The sequence below is a fragment of the Pangasianodon hypophthalmus genome, chromosome 11 (genome assembly GCF_027358585.1).
Source record: "Pangasianodon hypophthalmus isolate fPanHyp1 chromosome 11, fPanHyp1.pri, whole genome shotgun sequence".
Classification (NCBI taxonomy): Eukaryota; Metazoa; Chordata; class Actinopteri; order Siluriformes; family Pangasiidae; genus Pangasianodon; species Pangasianodon hypophthalmus.
This window is the reverse complement of record NC_069720.1, coordinates 10,175,114-10,196,282: the sequence shown is the minus strand read 5'-3', so window position 1 is coordinate 10,196,282 and position 21,169 is coordinate 10,175,114. Positions and strand designations below refer to the sequence as shown.

Genomic DNA, 21,169 nt, shown 5'->3' with positions numbered 1-21,169 from the left:
ATCTGTTCTTTTGAGCTCATTTCATGGGTTCTGTATGATCTTAGCTCGAGCAGGTGTCCCAGCCATCTCTTTGCCCAACCAGAAAGGATCATATTTAACCGTGACTGAATTACTGAGACGTCTGTAAGCTAATAGGCTAACCATCAATTAGCGTAGTGTTTAAGACAACACGCACAGCTAAAGCCTGACAGAGGGCAAACATACACAAATCACATACTGTGTATATATATATATATATATATATATATATATATATATATATACACGTATGTATGTGTGTGTGTTTCCCTTTCAGTCAATTAAATGTTGCACTTGTAAACCAGCATGATACTTGTTGCTGTTTCTGATGTCTGCTTGCTTGCAGTGCATTCTGGGTAATTCACTCCCCTCAGCTGCTGAAAATAATGCTGAATGAACACTCAAAAATAAAATAATGAACATCAAGAAGGTGGAATGGCTCCTGCGCGTCCTGGTATCTAGGACATTTCTCAAAAATGGCTAGTTTTCCTTGAAAGCTCATACTGATGTGGATTATGTAGATGAGCATTTCGGTTAAATGGTGCTAAACTCAAACGTTTTCATTTCAAACAGATTATCTCAGTACTTCAGAAAAAAGTGTTATTTATGGCTTAAACATATTCCACATTCAACTCGCAGTTGCTTCTTGTAATTTCCAACCTCCAACCAGTAAAAGGCAAAGAAAACTCCTCCTCAGCATGAAAGTGATAGTCTTCCCATCTACCAGCTCAACCAAATCAGCATGGCTGCCCGCAGCATCGGAAGTAATCAGCGTAACACTTCTTACATATAAATGAGTTATCCCGTTAATACAAGTATTTCCTTTAGATCAATCCGCACACTGACATGTTCGCTTCTTAAATCTGTAACATTGACGATACAGTTCGCTGTTAGAGGAGGAAAATATACATCACTTATCACAGTTAGCTGGCTAGCTTCTTGCTAACAAAAGACAAACATGTTTTTTTTTCTTTTTCTACTTTGTCTGCCGAATTTGTTGAGGTCGTGAATGACGTTATGAATGACGTTATTCCAACCTAAGAATTAGTACTTACAAGGGAAGTCAAATGCAGTGTTTGGAATGACCTGGCAACTCAACATTTTAGCTACAGTGTGTAACTTGTGTTTAGCAGAGTTAGCAAGCTATGAAATTTCTCCCATGTTGATAATGCTACTACTACTACTATTACTAATAATATTACTAATAATAACTTATGTACGATCTTTCAAACATTAAAATGCAGCTCAAAGTTCTTCACAAAGAACGAAACGATAATTAAACAAAGTATGAAGGAGAAAGTGCAATGTAAAGAAAATAAATGGTAATAGAAATTCATTGTAAAAATAGAAATAAAGTATGTACTGCAAGCCTACAGGTGAGAAATAGCAAATGGCTAAAGTAGGGATTTGTAGCTGCTTAAAAATCGTGCTTGTTATGGTGCATTTTCACAAGTTAATCAAAGCAGCTGTTAATTTATCCATTAAATTCATTTTGTACTGAATTGTAAAATGTCAGTTGTAGAAATTCTTTATTTTTCTCCATTTCAGGTTGAAGTAATTTAATTTGGTGTGCATTAAGTTAAACTTTCATCAAACTTTCAATTTTTTTAGAATGTATTTATTTCTTTTACTGTTCTGCGGACAGTTTGTTAGCAAAGCTTCACATATCGTGTCATACAAATGTCTTTCAGTGTTCAATATGATTTTTTTTTCTTATCATCCACCACTTTTGGGAATGAACATTGTATATAAGCCGTACACGCACTCAGTACCAACTCTATTTCAGTACTCTTATAATCTCACAGCTTCTGACTAGACTCCTTCTATTAATGCCGCTCAACACTGTTATTTTTGTTTTGGTGTTTCTGTCTGAAGTTACCGGAAAATGTGCGAGCCGTGGGAGATGCGTCACATGACTCATATCTGAGCGCCTGGAGTTTTTGAATCATTTCTGCCCAGTGTTGTTTCTTTTGTAGCTACAGATTGCTCAGGCGGTTGATTGCATGAAAAGTTTCACAGTAGCCTAAAAAAAGCAGATAAACACAGAAGCACAGTATAAATATTTCAGAACAGCTTAATAAACATGAGCAGTTCTTCCAGTCTTCTGGCGGCACGTTGTTTAGGTTGTGGCATGTTTGCTCAGTGCATTTTATGTTACAAAGCAAAGGAAGTGCACAGCTAGCTGGCTATCAGTAAACTAGTTACCACACTAGCATTGTGGATTATTTTGCAGTTTAGCCGCTAAATAATAATTTAAATAAATAAATAAATAAATAAATAAAAAGTCTACAGACCATGTGGTTTTGAATTTGACCAACATTTCCAATGGTGCAAGTTAGATCTTTTAGAAATGACCAAAGTTCTGAATTGGAGTAGACTTGCATATCTGAACAAATAATATCATTCAAATTGCATTATATGCGCTATGTTCTAATTTATAAAGTCCATAAATAAAATAATAAAACTTGTTTAGTGAGATTGTACATGAGAGGTTCCTGGGTCCTGAGGTTAAAAATGCAGCTCACTTGTCCAGCAGAGTTTGTTGAGCCATATGTTGTTGGTTTTTTCGTTAGTTTTTTAAAGGTCTTATTCTTTATTTGTAAGTATTTCGTGTGATATAAGGGTCTATGATGTAAACCACTAGTGATTGTTACTCTATTTTTACTTATGTTTATGTTTTTCTTCTAGTGATGTGTCATTCACGAACGAGTCGACTCTTCTAGCATATCTAAAGAGCCTTAATGTCCTTTAGCTGGAGATTCATCAGTACTTTATCAGTATTTATAATTGTCTAATGCCATTAATCTGACACAAAGTGCAACTGTGACCTGAAAGTGTTTAACTTAGAAGTGCTTCGGCTTCGGAGTTGTTTGGCACGGCATAATGATTTAGATCCACGTAAGAATGGTGTAATGTTTATTTGACTTGTATGTAGTGTTTTGGGGAAGTGAAAATCTTACAGGATAGAAGGACAGGAATCAGTTCTACTTTTATTCAAAGTTAAGCACATAGACACAATTCCATAATAATATTAATGCAGGAATCCTTGCTGTATTTAAACACGCACATCTGTAACACCTTACTGTTTTTACATTTATTTAAATACACACATTGTACACAGAAGTGAAAGTATGATTTTATTGCGTGTAATTTAACCACTAGATAGGCACAGACCAACATGCTTTGTGGATAAAAAACTATTTGGCAGAAATAAAACTGGCGAGAAGCCGTTTGTGAACCGAAAGAGTCAGTTCTTACTGGCGACTCACTGAAAAGAAAGGAATTATCATCACTTCGTTCTACCTACCCAATTCATTATTATTTTTATTTATTATTTATTCATTTTTCATTAATATGAAAAGGTAATTAATATTTCTTTCTGCTAATATCCTGCTCATTAAAAGCTTTGACATGTCAGTACGATGAGGCTCTTTATGTGAGCTGTAGAGGGAATTAGGAGAGCAGTTGAAGGATCGCAGAAAACAAACCCAAGGCTTTTGCTGATTATGAAATGATCTGATGAATGTTTTTTTTAAAACTAGCTCACCTCAAGAAATAAACAAGACAAAAAGTAACTTCCTGGTAGAGCTGTCGTTCCAGTTGACCTTGGCACATGTATCATGTTTTGGCTCATTTACTATTCATATTTTATTTTAGCTAACGTAAGCTACGCCAGTATTGTGGGTTTCTGTAGCTGCAGATATTTGAATGTGTTTCCAGAATGGCTCAATTCTCGAGGATCTTTTCACTCGTCAAATCGAGCTCGTTTTATTGCTAGCGTACGCAATACAGAGCTGTGTGTATTGGCCCAGAGTGTGAAAATAGTGCACAACCAGCAGTTACTTTATGTAATGGAGTAGAGAAGTAACACTACGTAGAATAATAGAATGCTGTTTGGGACGCAGCTTGCGTTTTGGTAGCACTGTATGTTGATGAAGTGCCATGGCCCATTCACCGTGAATTATTCAATTATTCAGGATTCTCATGAGTGATATTGAACAGCGTGGAAAAAGTAGGGAGTTTTTGGCATCACTAAACCAAAGAAAGCTCACTAGATATAGATTTTACAGCAACTCCTAGCAGTCTCAAAACCACAGAAGAATAACTGGAAAAAAAAAAGTTGATTTTCACAACAATCAATGTGTAGCTCGATAATAGTTGCAGTTTTGAGATGAAGACATTCCATTATCCATTAGACAGGTCCATGAAGACAAGTCCATTATCTGTTGCAGCGCTGTCCTATTCCAGTCCGTGGTGCATGATGGGAAGTGGTTAGTGCAAAAAAGTGTCCATCATGCCACACTTCTTTTATTCAGCAAATTAAATCTGGGTCTGGATTAAATGGCTTTGTTTTTTTTTTTCTTTATCCTGTGGTTCATTTTTTTGTGTGAACACATTAGACAGCACTGTAGCTCAAATATCGTCCACAACAGGATATACTGTACGTAAGCAAACTGAGACACAGCTCTAGTGTGTATGGTGTTAGTTCGCTACCCTGCTTTTAATTTGCCCATGAAATGACCAGAGCTGTGATTTGACTCCATATTTTGGCATATTTTCTTTTACAGGAAGTCAGGGTTTTTCACCTGTGTAAGATCTCTCACTGCCAGTTTGCCCATCCTGGACCAGAGCTTTCTAACCACCATGCCTCATACTGATAGCGGGCTGTGTGTCGTTTGTTACCGCTGTGCATCAGTGTTTTTTCTTCATGAAAAAGAGCATTTGGCTCCCCATGGGGGATAGAGAAAAGACTGCCGTTTAACACAAGGCAATGAAATAAAACTTAGAAATAAGCTTTCTGGACACACACACACACTAATGTTTCTCAGTATCGCCAAATGCTCGCTCACGCACTGTTTCATACACACATTAACTGTAATATAAACTGGACTTTGTAGTGCACAGACAAGTACAGTGCAGCCCGTGATGTTTTTGGAGTCCGGTATATTGAGTGTTTGAGTGCACACACACACACACACACACACACACACACACACACACAACTCCAACTATCTTTTTTAAACCTCACTTGGAAGGGGAAGTAATATCCTTAAAGCTGCATGGCCAAAGCTACACGAATGACCCATGTTTGATGCTAACTAGCAGCTGGTATAGAGCGATGCCCACAACAAATTTATTAAAGGGGGCGGGACATATGAGTTCTAGAGAACATTTGATTAGACACAAATTGGACAAAAACAGGGTGAGACATCAAAATTTTTAACTGTTTACCCAGAAATTATAAACCAATTATAAAATTAAAATAGGAATATACATATAAAGAAGACATTTTGGAGGAAAAAAAAAAATAAAAACACTTCTAATTTGGTACCAAGTGTCTGTCAAAGATGAATGTTTCCTTCATCTTAATAAATAATCACTTCCTGATTGCTTTTCTCCTGAGATTTGCTTATTAGAGCTTAATGGCACTTGACAAGGCCTTTGTTTCCACTTTCTTTTGTCTCTTTTATCGGTTGTCGCTGGCAGAATAGCTGCTTTTCAAACTGGCGCGATGGTTGATTTCACCAGCTTGAGCATGCAGTTAATGATTCACCTCACTCTTTGTTTACCAGAGCTGTAGTGTTTTAACTGCTAACTGCGTCTTTGTTTTCCATCTCAAGATCTCCTTTCCTGACAGGAAAGGAAAACACTCCTTGAAGGGAGACCTTGAGCAAGATTGTATTTTGTTGTATGTATTTAATTAGCTATCCATTTGCTTATTTATTTAATTTAGGTGAGCTAGCAAGCAGATGGTGATGATTTCAGTGGCTTGGTGTCACTTTTTATCCCCATCATAAAATGTTGTTATTTATTTGTTTGTTTGTTTTATTTTAATGCTTAATCATGGCTTAGGAAAGTTGCTGTGTTTACCCCGTAGCTATCTTGTTGTGTAGTATCTTTCCAGCTAACAATTTTTACACAGCAGAATGTCTTCTATTCTTACTGTAGGAATTTGTAGTTCCAAGAACATTCAATCTGTCAAGTTTTCTGCATCTTCTGAGATACATAATATTTACATTATATAAATATGGGAACGTTGTGCATGGGAACGTTGTGTAAACAGCTCTGACCCATCGAGGTATGGACTCCACAAGACCCCTTAAGGTGTGCTGTGGTATCTGCCACCAAGACGTTAGCAGCAGATCCTTTAAGTCCTGTAAGTTACGAGGTGGGGCCTCCATGGATCAGACTTGTTTGTCCAGCCCATCCAACAGCTGCTTGAATTTGGAGGCCAAGACAACACCTTGACCCCTTTGTCATGCTCCTCAAACCATTCCTTAACAGTTTTCACCGTGTGGCTGGGTGCATTATCCTGCTGAAAGAGGTCACTGCCATTAGGGAATACCGTTGCCATGAAGGGGTGTACCTGGTCTGCAACAATGTTTAGGTAGGTGGTACGTATCAATGTAACATCCCCATGAATGCCAGGACCCAAAGTTTCCCAGCAGAACATTACCCAGGGCATCACACTGCCTCCACCAGCTTGCCTTCTTCCCATAGTGCATCCTGGTGCCATCACTTCCCCAAGTAAGCGACATACACGCACCCGGCCGTCCACATGATGTAAAAGAAAATGTGAATCATCAGACCAGGCCACTTTCTTCCATTGCCCCATGGTCCAGTTCTGATGTTCACATGCACATTGTAGGTGCTTTCAACGGTGGACAGGGGTCAGCATGGGCACTCTGACCGGTACGCAGCAAGCTGCAATGCACTGTGTGTTCTGATACCTTTTTCAGCAATTTGTGCTACAGCAGCTCTTCTGTGGGATCAGACCAGACAGGCTAGCCTTCGCTCCCCACAGTCATCACTGAGCCTTCAACACCCATGACCCTGTCACCAGGTCACCGGTTGTCCTTCACTGGACCACTTTTGGTAGGTACTAACCACTGCATACCAGGAACACCCCACAAGATCTGCCGTTTTGGAGATGCCCTGCCCCAGTCATCTAGCCATCACAATTTGGCCCTTGTCAAAGTCGCTCAGATCCCTTACACTTACCCTTTTTTCTTGCTTCCAACAAATCAACTTCATAAACTGATTGTTCACTTGCTATTTAACATATCCCACCCCTTGACAGGTCCCATTGTAAAGAGATAATCATCAATCATCAGATAATCAGTTATTCACTTCACCTGTCAGTGGTTTTAATCTTATGGCTGATATGTACAGTATATATAATAGGAACAAACTTGTTTCATGTATGTTCCACAACTGTAAATGTAGCTATGAACAAATTAAAAAAAAAACATTTTTTAATAAATAAGAAATTGTAATCATTGTCAAATTGCTGTAGTATTAGAAGAATAGACCATATCACACTGCATGCCTTGTATGCTAATTTTCAACAGTCTGGTTTAACGAATTTAAATTCCTCTAAAGTTTCTTGGAAGTAGCATAATGCCAGCTTTTATTATTGTGATTAAGAATATGAGGGAAATTCCTTAATTTGTTGAACACATGCTTTTCGTGGGCATGATGACTTCCATGCTTTATCTCACCCGTATTATTATCGTGTCATGGAATTAACTTGAATCAGCTTTGGAATGAGCGGTTAAAAAAATTTGCACTTTGGATACCATACATGATGGAACAAGCAGAGACAGTCTGATAGAAACAGCGAGGCAAGATTATTATTCAGGGGTTCTTTTTTCTGGGCCCTGGCAGCGCCAGCTTTAAAGTGAACACACACACACACACACACACACAACCACAGCTGAGAACGACAGCAGCTGCCAGAAGCGCACAGAGGAAAAAATGCTCTTTATATAACCTGCACCTCGGCCAACTGTGTGGTTTGAGGAAATTTCTCTGGCCTTGAGTCACTGCGATCTCTTATATATATATATATTCCTTTCTTCTTTCTCTCACTCCAGATTGCTTGTCCCAGGTACTCTTTTAGCCCTCACAGAGCTGTGTTAAAAACGGAAACAGGCGGATTCTGACGATAACCTTTGGCCTTTGACCCTCTAGACGTTTACGGCATGTCTTGAGGTCCTCGTGTTTGTGTTTTTCAAAAAAAAAGAGCACATGGAAGGAAACACTTGTTTGTTATCTGAGAAGAAATCTTAGCTGTAGGAGTGCCGGTCCTCTATTATCTCCAGTAACATAGTACCGGCCAGACAAATCCATCAAGCGCCCTGAAGGCCAAATGCTCCTCTTTACAAAGTTTTAAATGGCCTTCCAGACTGCCAATTAAAAAAAATAGTATTATTATTTATTTGTCCTATGGGACATTTAACTGGTTGACACAGACTAATTTAAAGTCAGACAGAAAACATTAGCAGACAGGTCTGTTATATTCCTGCTGTTCACTGTGAGATTTGCACAGTTATTATCAGTTAATGCTACACTGTCACAGTGCTTCAGCATGAAAGTTATGTGATGGCTGTTGTTTTGTGTGTTTAGCCAGAGAACTGAAATGGTCAAGAAATTTGCACCAGTCGTGCTCAGATTGTGAAATTGCCTACAGCCCCAGAAACATTTGCTTGTACAGCTGATTAAGGACTTTTGGCCATAATGTCTTGTTTTTTCTGAGAAAACTTTGTATTTTGTTGTTATATTTATGTATGTATAATGTGTGTATATGTGTGTGTATATATATATATATATATATATATATATATATATATATATATATATATATATATGTATATATATTTTCTATGTATCTCTGTCTATCTATCTATCAATTTTAGAGCTGGCTTCAATCTGATGCCATGTATCAGAACACCAAATATATATTGGATATTGGATATTGGATATATCGGAGTTTTTGGAGAATACATATCAGATATTGGATTCTGTATTGGTTCTGTAAGATTGGATTTGGAAAACAGATTTTTTGAACTGGAAATGTTTACATATAAAGAGATTGGATTGTTTTTTTTTTTTTTCCTTTTATAAGTATTGATTGTATTATATTTATGCTTTATTCTTTATTTATTATATTTACAATGTAAGTGGTTTAGTACTTCAGGCAAAAACATTTTAAAGGTTAGTAGTTTTTAAAGAACCCAATATCAGATGGGTACTGGAATCGGCTGATACTCGTTATTTGGTATCAGAAAAGGAAAAGTGGTATCATGCTATCTCTAATATCTCTAATCATGCTATCTCTACATATCTTTGTTCTATGATGAAAAACAAAAATGTGCAAAATTCCAATTGAGATCCTTTGTAGTGTTAACCGTGGCCATGCACGCTACCTGGATTATAGAGTGCCCTCCATAAATCCCCCTCACATGCACTGTAGATTTGTTTATTTTTAAAGCAAATCATTTTAAAGAGAGAGAGAGAGGTGCACTGACGGTACAACACATTAAATAACATCTTTGATAAGCCGAGTGGTTTTCCTGCAGGCAAACCTGAGCTCTATTAGGAGACTGTAGAAAGCCCAACACAGGGTTTTTGCTTTGTGTAGAACACTGTACTTCCCCAGAAGCAGGGAAAATAGGATTTAAATTACCAGTTAAACAGCCTGTACAAATAAGACCGCATGTTAAATATTAGACAGTATCTTTAGGAATCCATAAGAAATCATGCCATCAGTCTAAAAGTAAAGTTTAATTGTTTAAATAATGCATTTAAAAACCATGTTAACTTCACGTAGACAGCCACTCAGCACTGTATTACAAAAACCTTTGCTTTTTCCTCACACAACACAGGGGGAAGAGGAGATACATGGTTTTGATGGATATTTCTGGCACCCAGTGGACATAGTAGTTACATAAATGGTGTGCTTTCAGGTGGTCATTTAGATGTTAACTGTGATGAGTATTCAAAAAAATGTCTGCCACATTCTATATATAGAAAAAAATGAAAACCGAAAAAAGTAGAGAGGTGTGTTTTTCATGTGACAGAAATGTTATGTGCACCACCTGTTTTTTTTTTTTTTTCGTCTGGTTCAAACAGAAATGCATTGAAATAAGTGTGAAAGCTCCTATTCTACTGTTATTGAAGTTTTTTTTTTTTTTTTATTCAAGAGAAGTTATTTTCAGCTCTGAAGATTTTGCTAGTTTCTTGGGAAAGAAGTACTTTTATTCCTGTAATAGAAATACTTCTTTTCCAGGAAACTAGCAATTGCTAATTGGGAAATTAGCAAGAAGACCAGAACCAGTAGTGAACCTGGATTTGCAAGGGGTGAAAAGACCATTTTGATGCAATTAAGTGATTCAAAGCAGTGTTTGTCAGGCAGAATAAGTCCAGGCATCTCTGTATTAGTAGTGATGGAGGAAGTAAAGTAGGTGTAGCGTCTGTGCCTGTCCATCCCAGTGAGAGATTTTTTTTTGTTCATGTATTGACATCTTCATCTTATAGTTATTCATTATCCCATTACACTTTGGATGCACATGCACAGCCTCGGGTTCAAGTTCGCCTTTCAGCACACAGTGACAAATAACAGTACACACACACACATATACGTCCCACCACCACCACCACCACCACCACGCTTCGAAACAGCCAAGGATATTTGCGTTTGAACAAGCATAAGTGAAAACAAGCAGAGATTCCCATAAGTCTGAGCAGCTGGGGCCTGAGGTCTGTGCTGTTACATGTGCTGAGTGTTAAGGAAGACGTTTGAAATGACAGACATGACTGAGAACTCTGTTTTCATCAGCTCCTGGCAGCATGTGTGCGAGCGATGATTCACACGTTCCCAGCATCCAGAGACAGCGCGAGACCAAACTTTTCTCTCTCCTCACACCTCTGTTTGCGTGACTACACCGTGACACTTTATTTGAAGGGCAGGAAATGAGAATTTTGTTTAAATGATCATATTTAGGACTATTTAACCCCTTCTTAGAATCTACGATAATAGATCTGTGAAATTTGATGCAGGAGCAGGAATATCATTACAATATTAGCATGCGAATTTAAACAATTAGCTTACGAATTTAAATATATATGTATTGGGAATGTTTAATTAATGTTGTTGTTAAGTGTTGCCAGATGTTGACATCTGACATGCACAATGAATGATTAAACTCAGTGGCAAACTCTAATATAATTATTATATATGTTAAAAAAAATCATGAAACATATAGTTAATGAGAGAAAATACTTAAGAACTTGATAATATTTGTATATTTTTATTAGGATTTTTTTTTTATTATTTATTTGGTTAATGGATTTTTAAAGTAAGAAACAAACATCCTGGGGTGTCATAATCAATGATGGGACGGTGTGATGCCACCGAATCAGTGCGAATCAGAGTTACTGTTCTCACCCTGGAGTTGATTATTTTCCAATTAGTGCACATTCCATAGTGTTTTATTCTTCTTAAACCACAGCTAACAAGTTTAAATTTATTAAAAACACGACACATTTTGCATTGTATCCATTTATAGTTATGTTTATGTTTATGTGGAACTTTCCCAGGAAGTTAGTTTCGTTATCACTTACGTTATAGTAGTTATAAACATCATCCCTTGTATTGGAGAACGTCAAGGAACAGCTTTACCTCTGACTGTTACAAAGCACTGACATTGGAGACTCCTTCCATTAATGCTAAATAATCATCTTCTTACAGAACACTTCACCATATCTACAATTACGAGTGTTTTTTAAATCTGTTTATGTGAATTATCCACAAAGCAAGTCCCTGTGTATGTGGTTACTACAGAAACGGTAACATATTAGAACACACACATTAATATAAACCTGTAGCCAGCTACAGTCTATGTCATGCTGTATTGGAAAATGACCCTGTTGTATAATTACTATTAATAACACTAGAAATAGTTATTGCATTGTTAGAGCCTGATGAGTAACTCACACACCTGGCTCTTACCATATGTGTACTCAACCCCAGTTAATGAGGAAGGCTAAAACTTGTTTTTGTCCTAGTTTTTTCTCCACTATGACTGGTCAAGTGATATACCTACAGATGAATAACCGCTGCACCGGTATAGCTATGCTCGAAATCCTCTGCTCAATAGATAATATTTCCTACTTTTCAGGAAAAAACATCTTTCTTCTCATATGTGCCACAGATTTCAGAACGTCTTAAACAAGCTTTCCTGTGGTTCCACTATGTATAAGCAGAATGTTCCTCTCCTCAGGATATTTTTTCAGCGTATAACAACCCCCCCGCCCCCCCTGCCTCATGTCTTTGAGTCTTTGTTGAGGAATGCCTCAGAGACCCAGTCACCTCTGAGTAATTACCTTCTCACGTTTCAGGCTGGACGACTGAATGAGCCTCTGTGTTTTACAGGCGGGTGAAGTCGGGGATGCACGCTTCTGCTAGAGACGTTTGCTGCATGAAAATGGGACAGATGAAAATGGGACAGATCTTGGGCATATTTTGCAGCCGGGTTGGGGTTTTGGCGTTTTTCTCATCAAGGACCATTTTACCAAACTCAGCACACCAAGTTTCTGGTTTTTTTTTTCTTTTTTTTTTTTCCTCCCCTACCCATTTGCTTTTGTTATTTTTTCTCCATCTTTCCCCAGCCCAGAAACTGCAGTGTGGAAATAAGAAGCATGTGTGCGCTGAAGCCTGAGTGAATTTATGTAGGAATCATTAAAACGCCATATGAGCAGAGTGTCTGTTTTTTCAAGGTTAAAGTTGCTTTGAGCTGCTGATCTTGGGCCTGTTCTTCCATTAGTGGACACTATTGGAGAAAGTAGTGATGAATGAATAAATGAATGAATGAATCATTAAAGGAAAAGTCCACTCTGTAATGCATTAAATATATTTATATTGAAATATTTGTGACTTGCTTAGTTATTTAGGCGCTAATTGTTTAGTGGCTGCTGTACCTGTGAGAAGATTGCAGCTACCTGCCCCTCTGACATCACTGGGGTACATTGTTAGCACAGTTCCAATGGCATGTAATATATTTCAACCATCACCAAATCTCAAACGAAAGGGATAGCAGTTAAGTTTTGTTGTATTGTGGAAGTAGTGGAGACAGCAAATATTGGACTACGTATATGAAGCAGTATGACTCAGCATCTCTGCCAGATGACAAGCAGAAGGATCTTTGACGGTGGTATTAGAATGAAACTAGATCTCATTTGAAAAAGCATGCTGAGGTAAATTGAGCTCATTTGCTAGCTGTAACTGGCTGTATTTAGGCTTATTTTATTTTATGTTGGCCCGTTTTCTTTGCTAATGCCAGGTTAGATTAGCATTAATTCCAGCTAACATAAATTGGCCACGCAGCAAATCGGATTCTAGCTATTGGTAAATATTGGGTATGTACATAATATATGACTTTTTTTGTTCATTTATTAGCAAATTACTTAGTCTTAGTCATGCATATAACCAACAAACTTAAGGCATAGTTGCTTCTATGCAGTTTTATGTAATTTCATGTAACAAATGACACAAATTAGATTAAATTACACAAATGACACAAATGACTTAATTTCATCAGTTAAAAATATTTACTTTTTGCTTTCTAATACTAGGGTAGCATTTTTTCCCACTTGAGTACAATTTTACAATCTTCCACTTTTAATTGAGCAAGATTTTGATACTTTAGGCATTAACTGTAATTAACTGTTCCTCAGTACCTTTTCCACCCCGATAATCGTAGACGATGTGGTTATGGTGAAAACAACATCATCAGAACCAAAAAATGGCAGTGTGCCTCAGGCACCAGGGGGGGCAATAAGCAGCAGTATAGATGCACACATACACACACACACACACACACACAACAGCTCCTGTGTCCTGTCTGGTCACTTCATCCAAGTAGAGAATGCCTGACTTTAGTTCCACAGGGGAAAAGAGGAGATGACTGGATCTGGTGATGTCATTATCACGAGACATGCGATATCCCTCTATCACAGTCACTTCTAAAGTCTCTCTCTCTTCCTGACAGCACTTCATGACTCTCATATGTTTGCTTTGTTTTGGTTCACTGCTTTATTGTTTGCCTTTGGCAGAAGGTAATCCCCAGACAGAGAGCTCTCATTATGAAAAGTGCTCTATAGCACGGTGTATTAAACGTTATCACGTTGTTTGCACTTCTGATGAGCTAAACACTCTTGTAATAGTCATCCATGTTTCTCGAATGGGACGAAGAAATGACTTCATCCCAGACACTTTTCCTCCTTGAAAAGGAGGGAGCTTCCTGTTTTCCCATGCTTTGTGTACTGTGACATCTGTGCAACATCCTGCAGAAGTCCCTACAAACAAAACTCGTATTCAGACACTTTAAGGAACAATAGCTCCTTTAGATGATGCTACTTCTAATTAAGTTAGCATCATGCACTCAACACAGAAGAATTGCTTTATTTTCCAATAAAATATCAGCTTCCTCTGTGATTCTTGTACACTAATGATGTCATAAGTATGTCAAGATACAAATCTCATGAGGCATATCAGTGTTTAATGTTAGCAAACCAACAAAGCTCACGCTGCCTGCGCAGGTTAAAACACTAAGCGATTAGCGTTAAGCCTTTTTTATTGCAGACTTTACTGCCTCCAGGTGCCCGCCGTATGAATAGGATTAGGGCCTGGGCTAAAATAGTCCTTTAATAAAGCCAGTCTGAGACGAAGCGCTCTGAAGGGCTGAATGGCTAAGTTACACAGTGAATACAGCTTGTTCTTCTAGACCTCTCTCTCTATTCGCTAAAGCATTTTTAGTTCCAGTTCTGCTGTAGCTTCAGTGACACTGGTGGAGATTATAGTTAAGGTGCAGACAGCTGGGTGGATATTACAGCTGAGTACAGAAAACTGGATGAAATTGTTGTTCGAGAACTGATAGATGCTATAGTTCAGGTTGGAGTTTACGGTTAGGATTTTGAGCAGGCCTTCATCTTTTGTTCTGAGACCTCCACCCTGTCTGAGAGTGGTCTAAATATCACATGGTTTCTTGCCTCACTGCACAGGACAGCAGTTTGTTCACAATTTTGCTTGAGAGTTTTGCAAACACATTTGAGTGTAAACCTTCGTCTATATCTCTTACGTTTTTATTTATTTATTTGTTTGGGTTTCTTTTTTTTAGTTGGTTGTTTTTTTTTTTTTTTTGGCTTGGCACTGCAACAGACATCTCTTTCAACTGCATTTGTGCATCTTTCACTGCCAGCACTGCTGTTTTTTTCCCTTGCCATGTCATGTCTGCATTGTCAAGCAGTCCAAGAGTCAATACTTATCATTTGCACAGTATGCCAAGACATATGTACATTTAAATTCTTATGGTAAGGCTCAGGTAAATTGATTACATGGATCACAGGGCACAGAATGTACAAAAGCACAGACATACAAAATAAGAGCAAGAATTGTTGACCTAATTTTACCATATATGACTGACATTGAATAAAATCCACTATATGGCCAAATGTATGTGGACACATGACCATCACAGCCATATGTGGTTCTTCCATAAACTGTTGCCACAAAGGTGGAAGCACACAATTATACAGGATGTCTCTGTATGCTGTAGCATTAAGATTTCCCTTCACTGGAATTAAGGGGCCCAAACCTGTTCCAGCATGGCAGTGTTCCTGTGCACAAAGCGAGCTCCATGAACACATGGTTTGCCAAGATTGGAGTGGAAGAACTGGAGTGTCCTGCACAGAGCCCTGACTTCACCCCCACTGAACATCTTTGGGATGAACTGGAACACTGACTGCTCACCAGACCTCCTCACCCAACATCAGTGCCTGACCTCAATAATGCTCTTGTGGCTGAATGAGCACAAATTCCCATAGCCATGCTCCAAAATCTAGTGGAAAGCCTTCCCAGAAGAGTGGAGGTTATCATAACAGCAATCGGGGACTAAAATTGGAATGGGATGTTCCAAGTTGTGATTGGTCAGGTGTCCACTTACTTTTGGCCATATAGTGTATGTACAATAAGAATACAATATACAGTGTAAAATAAAAGTGGAAATTTAAATGGAAAAATGATACGAGTAGAGTAAACAAGTCTTGCACTGGGCTGAAGTCAGGTGTTAAGTGACAAAGTGACTATGGGAATAAATGAACTGGGCTAGAGGCTAAAATCTACCACTTCCACAGCTAATACAGTTTTTTTTTTTTTTAAGTCTACCAACATGTTTACTATTGCAGAACGCATTATAATATTTAAGAGGAATATCATGCAATAATATTTAATGAGGCAATATTAAAAACACAGTTTCCTGTGGAAGTAGTTCAAAAGTGGTCTGTGAGTAAACACGACTTGGCAAAACTGTGATGTTATGAACTCAGAGCTGTCTCAAAACCAGTTAGCAGACTGTTCTAGAAAAACGACAGCATCTTCAGTGGATGTTCTTTTTTATTTAGTTCTTGCATCATTTGAAGCAGCTTTAGTCTGTACAAAACTGGTGAACATGATGGTTCAGGTGCTGAAAATTGGTGTACATGGTGGAAATTCCAGTTAGAATATACAAAATCAGTGAATGGTCCTACCATCTCTCAGGGTACAAGGAAGGCATGCATCAAGGCACCTAGGTGGTGGAATGTACTTCTCCTAGATGTCCAAACAGCTAAGTCCAAACAGCTGGCAGTCTTCAAATGATATCTAAAGGCCTACCTCTTCCTGTATGTAAATTAGCACTTAAAAAAAAATTGTGTTGTCTGTATGCGTCTCTTACTATATTACCTCCCCAACAGAGTTTTATAGACTGATGGTATTCTTAGTCTGCGACCTAGTGAACCAGAGTCAGGATATATTTATTGATAGAGACTTCAAAGCATTTCCGTAAGTCGCTCTGGATAAGGACGTCTGCCAAATGCCATAAATGTAAATGTGTGAAGAATCTCCACTATAAAGTCCACCAGTTTTCAGCCACATAACTCTTATGTCCACTAGTTTGCAGAATTCTAACCATAATCTAAATGGACTTCGGTGAGTGTGATTGCTCACTTCCTTTATTTTTGGGATTCAGACAATGTTATTGCAAGCCTCGCTCATATATGTTAGGCTTTTTTAATAATAATAACAATATTTATAGCATTATATACATTAATATATACATTGAAAGTGATCCAGTAAAAGAGCAATAAAAACAAGCATAGGAGAACATCAGACAATAATAAAAGAAGTGAACACAGAACAAAAAGGATAAGAAAATACGTAATATGAATTTAAGATATATAGGAGGTTTTAAGCAGATTTTTTCTAAATTGAGTATGTCTTTTAGAAATTTTGTCTTTTAGAAAAAGATTGGTGTGTGTGCTCTGGGAATAAAAGATCTTGGAGGTACATTCTGTGGCTCAGTACTCTGAAAGAATATAGAATTAGTGAAAGATGAGAAGAGACATTTTTATTGATTTCGTCTCTCCTTGGTTTCATGCAGATCGACTCATTTATTTAGTAACCAGCAGACGTGTCCTGACTGCATTTGGAAATGACTTTATTGTTCAGATTGACCTGACAGAATCATTGTCAGGCAGAAGCTGAATCCCTACCTACAAAGAGTGCCACTACTTCCTGCCCTATTTAGTGCACTTATATAGAGAGTAAAGAGACTTTCTGGATTAGACCCTTAGGTGTGAAGAATGAAGACAGCATGGAACATTTATCTTCTGGACAGTAAGGGCACAGTGATCACTGGAAAGAACTGCAACAAGAATTGCCCTCACATTTCTAAGGGTTAAATCACACACTTAGCTTTGGTCCTGCTGGGATTTGAGTGTGGGTGATAAAAATGGCTAAAAGTCAGACAGTTTTCCCTGCTGCTTTGAGGTAGGTGACTGACTTAAATACATCAATCAGCCCTGCCCTCAAACCCATGCTCTCAATTTGACTTGCTGATTAACCATCAGTCAGATGCAGAATGGTTTAATGTGTGCTTTATAGTTAGAAACTGTGTAGGTGGCCACTGAGACAAAAATCATTAAAGAAAAGCCTGATCTCTAAGCTGTTGAATGGCATGTGAGTATAAACTCCCTTTAGAGCAGTAATCATATCCATGATTAAATAAATAAGACGCGAGAAGCGTGAACTGAAAAAACTACAACATTTGTCCCTCTTGGTCGCTGTAGGTGTAAATGCACATGGTAGGACTTCTGTTAAATCTTAGTGTGGCACTTAGTATTACAGTCTATTTTGGCACTTTGTTACAGACAACAAATAACAAAAGCGGTACAATATTAATTTTTCACAGCTTCGCTCCGTCTTAAATGTGAGACTTCGTGACAAACATGATACAGCTCAGCTTGCTTTTATCTTTCATTCATTCATATTCAGTAAGTGCTTTATCCTGGTTGGGGTCACGATGGATCCACAGCCTACCTGGCAGTTAGAGTAGCCAGTCCACCCACTGGCATGTTTTTGGGAGGTCGGCTATGTCTATAAACATTTTTATTTCGTCTTGTAACTCATTTACTTTAACACATTTTCACACAGTTTGTATCTATTTAGCATATATTTGCATGCTAATAATTTGGTGTTTCTGGTTCCCACCAACCAGCAAGTTCTCCTCTATTATACAGTGGCTACCAACCGGGGGAGGGTGAAGGTTTACCTGTGCTTCCTCCGAGACACGTGAAGCCAGCCATCCACACCTTTCGAACAGCTGCTCATGCTGCGTCACAGGGAAGCGTAACACACTCAGAGAAAAGCACTAGCTACCCTCTTCTGCATACATGAGCTCACAGATGCCCAAGATTGGCTAGTGTCACTGTGATTGATAGGGATAAAGAATATGCCATCCCATCCGCCCAGAGAGCACGGCCAGTTTTGCTCTCTTCGCTCCCTGGGCACGCATTGCTGTGGCATTGTCGAGATCCAAATCACGATCTCTGGATGAAAGGGATGATAGGGATAAATGCTGAATTGAAATCATAGAATATGTGAACAGATGGCACTATGACAGCAACTTGCTTTGTTGCAGATTTTCCCTGATCTTTCCTCCATTCCTCCTTCACTGCATCTGATAGCACACAGGCCTGAATGCTAGCTAGAATGTAGTTTAAAACAGAGGATCACATTAGGATCACTCTTAGCCCTCATTAGTTTATCAGGTTTGCTTAATTTCATTCAGCAGAGAATATGAGAGGGTGATCAAATTCCCAGAGGAAGGGCGTGGTGATGGAAGTGGATGTTGCTTGACCAACGACACTTAACAGCCTATACAGTTAGCCTTTGGCTAAAGTGTATGCTATTAGCTGTGTTATTTCTTCACCTCTGCTATTTGCTATATGCACCTTAATGTTGTAAAATGCCTCATTTCAATCGGGCTCAAATGTGAAGTGATGGTTCTTCGTACTAACAGTTACAAGGAGTTATATGACAGCACTCTGCTGTACTCCTCTGTACCTTGCTCAGCTTTGTCAGTGTTTCTGTCACTGAGTGTTCCTGAAACCATATTTAGCAAGCTTGTGATATGGCTTTTTTGCCCAGGATGAAGGGATCCATTGCTCCGGTCTGTGACTCTGAAATGATCATCTATTATCTCTGCAGTCACTATAGACCACAGGTTCTCACCCTCAATTCCCCGGTAACCAATCAGATCACAGGTTCCTATATAAAAGTGATGTTGTAAGCAATCACTATATTTTGAATGCAGATTACGGCTCCAGATGATTTGCATTTTTTAGTACCATTTGCAGTTTTTTAGTGCTGGATCTCAACTGACATAAATGATTTTAAAGAATTGGCAACATTTAAAAATGCATTAAATAATAGAGGTGTAACAGTGCATTGTGACAAGATGCATCACAATGCAAAAATGTGACAGTGTGCATTGTGGAAATGTACGAGTCACATTGTGGAAATCAGCATTCTATCAATTATGCATGTAATGCAGTTGCACTGTTTGAACATCAGAGGTCTCAATCTGTGTAACCCATAGTGTTAAAATATACAGAGAGCACACTGGTCACATGATTGCATTCTTTCGTGGAGAGTCTGCTCCATTACCAGGAATCATCTGCACTTGTGAAGTGACCGATAGCTCCGGAACACAACAACTGACACCCATTATGGGTTATATGCTTACATAACCACATTATAACAGCTAAAAAGCTCTCTTCAGTAGCTTTCAAACAACACCAGCCACGCTCCTCTGCAGTTCATAGTGCCTGAGAAAGAGGCAGCAGACCACGGGCATTTTAGCCCACTTTGGAGCTCTATTCCCAGTTAAAATGACACCTCAGGCACTGCTACAGAGCTCATTATGTAGCAGCTGATCGTTTTCCCCAGGTCAGAGACTGTTTGTTCAATCAGTTTTTTGGGGGAGAATTTATAAATGTATTTATTTATTTTTTAAGATATGATACATCTGTAATACACTATTAAACCTCTGTTTGTAGCAACTTTTGCTTTAATTACTTTTATACAGACAAAAGTGCACATTGTTTTGCATTGTATATGATTCAGAAAAAAATGTCTTTTCAGTCATCATTTTTCTTTTTAAAAATTTTGTACCAAATATTCTGAGAATTGAATTAAATCAAATCGTGAAGCCAATATCGTGAATTGAATCAAATCATGACTGGGGTGTATCATTACACGCCTATTATGTAAGCATTTAGAAAATGTTCAGAAGAATTGGCAAAATGAACAATTAAATCTTAAAACAAAATAAACATTTATTTCAGGTGGCCTGTTTATCAAAAATTAGTTGCCCAATGCAGTCGCCCAATAAATTTATTGCGTTGTCATTATTGATGATTTTTGAAACTGCTGTTTTCTCCCATTTTCACCTCCGCAATGTTTTACATGTTTTAAATCTCGTAGCATTTCAAGGGGCACATCAATCTTGGGAAACATTTCTCATAATATTATTGTCTGTAGCAGCAGGGCATAATATTAATATCTGATTCCTTTATCAGATTGTTCCATCATACCGATAGATCGTCACTGCCCAGTACAGTATCAGCGCGCACAGAGCTGTCAACCAACTGAACTCAGCACTTTAATTTCTTTCTGTTCAATGGAGATCTTGAAAGCCGTAAGATGTTTATCTACTGAAGCAGATGAGCAGGGTGTGTGATGACAGAGCCTTCTTTTGTCCATTCATTCTCACAGCTTCTTGTTGAAGTGTGCTAAGTGCAGGTGTGGTTTGGTTATTTTTATTTCATGTCCAAGCATGCTCAATTGCTTCTACACTGACACACACAACCACATACAGATGTTGTTCTCTGCACGGGCCGTTGGTGCTTCAAGTAACTGTTTGGCCCAAAATGACATGTACAATTTTCCCCTTAACCTAAAAGTAGTCTGTCAGCCAAGACATGGAGTTTT

The 21,169-nt window shown here is 38.2% G+C and overlaps 1 protein-coding gene across 2 annotated transcripts in view; it reads left to right on the top strand.

The window, feature by feature from the left end:
* The window catches only part of efl1 (elongation factor like GTPase 1), a 137,795-nt gene that overhangs the window by 85,327 nt on the left and 31,299 nt on the right, over nt 1–21,169 (top strand). The gene's annotated exons all lie outside the window — the stretch shown is intronic.